Source organism: Notothenia coriiceps, unplaced genomic scaffold, assembly GCF_000735185.1.
Source record: "Notothenia coriiceps isolate Sejong01 unplaced genomic scaffold, NC01 NC01_scaffold00031070, whole genome shotgun sequence".
NCBI classification, from domain to species: domain Eukaryota; kingdom Metazoa; phylum Chordata; class Actinopteri; order Perciformes; family Nototheniidae; genus Notothenia; species Notothenia coriiceps.
The window spans coordinates 2604-5472 of record NW_011363771.1 but is presented as its reverse complement, the minus strand read 5'-3'; the positions used below and the strand labels follow the sequence as shown (position 1 = coordinate 5472).

The following is a 2869-nucleotide window of genomic DNA, read 5'->3' as shown; positions in this document are numbered from 1 at the left end:
AGGTTTTACTTTTCAGACGCAGACCCCATCTCGCCTCTTTATGTGCGTTGCTAAGTTCCTCGTAATACTTGTGTACTTTAAAGCGGCACGGCATCGTTAACAATTTGCAAGCGATCTTTCAAGTTGTCCGTCTTTCTTGAAAAATCAGAAGTGTTGCCAAAGGTTTGATTTGTAGGTATTTTTCGGTGCGCTGTGTTTCTCTTTCTCCTCGACTTCCATGTGTGTTGAACGAAATGAAATACTATCTTGTTCGCACAAAATGGTATTTTGTGCGAACGAGATGCTTTTTCTCTCTCTCCATGAACCTTTAGGGGCTCCATAGAAAGAGACGTCTGTAAATCGTTGGATAATTTTTTTTAAACTAAATAAACTACCCAGTATGAACATTTGTATAGCCCTTATTAAAAACATTTGGTCCTGAAGTTGTAAAATGTGCTAATAACGTTATTCTGAGGGTTATTTTCCTCGGCATTATGAACGCGCATCCAGCCCACGGGGCCGCGCCGCCCGGCACGTTCATGTGAGCACGTTCATGTGACGTGTTCAGTACTACATGAGTTTTACCTTTACCCATGGATGCACAATAAGAACGGATTATATCATTATATGAATACTTTCGTGACGTTTCGCTCTCTCAAAAGTTAGGCCATTTTGTCTTCATGCGCCAATGAGCAACTCTCATAGGAATGAACGAGGCCCCGCCTCCCAAGCTGTATCCAGTTCTTATTATTATACATCCATGGACTGCATGTGCCGAACCGTGACGGTTCGGGACGAATACGGATACCGTTACACCCCTAATCTCAAGTGAATGCATTAGGCTTCCGTATTCCAAAATAGCACCAAATGGGTATATTTGAACTCACTTGTCCGCATTAGTCACCAAATACACTTCTGTGAAAAGCTGTCGCCTGGAGAGAGACCATAAGAAGTTAACCAGTCAATTTTTTCAAAATAAATGAAAAACAGGAATTAGGAAGTATCATTTTGGGGCGACTTGCCCCTGTCACGCACATGTTGACGGTTTCCCACCAAAAGTCGAGGATCTTCCTTCCTCCCACGCCAGGAAGTAAAGCCTTTGGTACTCCAGTCAGGTGGCTGTATAAGCCTGTTTCATCATTCTGGGAGAGGAGAGATGGAAAAAACAGATTAACTCAAATACAGGTTACTCAACTACCTATACTATGATGACAGTATATACAGTATAAGGAATGTACACATGCTCTTCTAGAACAGAACAGAAGGAGTAGTGGGAGAGAAACTTCCTCAAGAGGGAACTTTGGGATTTTAATGTTTGCAAACCATTTACATGCAAAGAAACACATACTATATCACACTATAGGAAAACAAATATCACAATAGTTAATTTATGTGTACTGAGAATGATTATCTGCAAACTAACTTATTTAAAACATAATCATTTTTGTAGCGTAACAATTCACTTAAGTAGTGCAATACTTAAATTGACGTAATAACAGTCCGCTGCAGTACAGTAGCCTATGTGTTATTAAGGTAAACGTTGGATTCCCTAGCTCATTGTATGCGTTTTACATAATGTACAATTTTATATTTAAAACAAAAAAAGAATAAGTGTTCACGTGGGGTTGTATGATACGCATAGGTGACATTAAATGACGTCAACTCAAACATAGACCTGTGTCCCTAAACACAACACGTCCCCCTATGATAATAATAACGTTATTTTGGAGAACATGTTCAGGTTCAGGTTATTTATTTGTACCCGTAGGTAGATTCTGTTTGCAGAGAAAAACACACAAGGGTTCCATCCTGAAACTAAAAACAAACACAAACAACAGACACATCTCTAATAAAGGACAAGTAAAAGTACAAGTATACCCTGCTCAACCAAATCTCAAAAATATTTAAAAAACATTTTAAGAAGGAAAACACTAGTGCGAACATGGACATTCAAAATTCACAATTAAATAAATAAATAAAAATAGGCATCTGTGTGACGCTCCTATGATGTGTTAATTTGTGCAATAGCTGCTGGGATAAAGCTGGTATTCATGTGCCAACCTTAAGAAGTTAACTCCATAATGGTGTCTTTCTTCCTCGGTGAATGTAATTGTTAAAAAATAATAATTCGGCAGGTAGATAAGGTATACGAGTCAAGGTTTTTTACAAAACTTTCATTTCATTCCAACACAATGATAGATGGATCGACGGCGTTCCAGAGCCAATGACAAAAATGTCATTTTTTAAAGATTATCATAAATATTGTTCGGTCACATGTGCGCCGAATGTAACTTAATATCCCTTTGATTCTGTGCATGAGGTGGTGGTCTAACAGGTAAACAGACAAGACTGGTAAATAAGTGGTAAAAAGGGGGATTCTTTAAGGTAGTTCTTTGTACCATTATTGCTACACCGAATCCGAACTTTGCCCTCCTTCATCTTATCTCCTTTCTGCTGCAACATTCAAGCTACTCACCTTAATTTGAGCCTCTAAGACGGTGCCGTGGCCCGCTACCAGCAGTATACAGATCATTGGTGAAACTTCACTGTTTCGTTATGTTGCTTTTAAGTCAATAAGAATAGAGTCCAGTGGTTGAAAATATCTTCGGTATCTCCAAAAGCTTAATTTCCCAGCGTCAATGAAGTAACGTACTTCCGCAAAGGTCCTTCAAAATAAAACACCCATGACTTTTTTAGTAGATCTTCTTGGTAGAGCAATACATACAAAAACAGCTTAGACACAGTGGTGGAAGAAGTACTCTGATGTTTTACTTAAGTTAATTCTGTTACAGGAAAAGTCCTGCATTCAAAATGTTACTTCAGTAAATGGTACAAAAGTATTGCGATCAAATTATACTGAAAGTAACAAAAGTACTTCAAACTTTCGATA

General features: G+C 38.3%; 1 long non-coding RNA gene across 1 annotated transcript; it reads right to left on the bottom strand.

Annotated features, from left to right (window-relative positions):
• Window positions 1-824: 824 nt before the first annotated feature.
• Window positions 825-2623, bottom strand: LOC104959801 (uncharacterized). Its single transcript, XR_799920.1, has 3 exons — window positions 2456-2623; window positions 1015-1121; window positions 825-911 (listed from the first exon to the last, which is right to left on the bottom strand). It is a non-coding gene; the product is annotated as an uncharacterized lncRNA (long non-coding RNA).
• Between the last annotated feature and the right edge of the window lie 246 nt (window positions 2624-2869).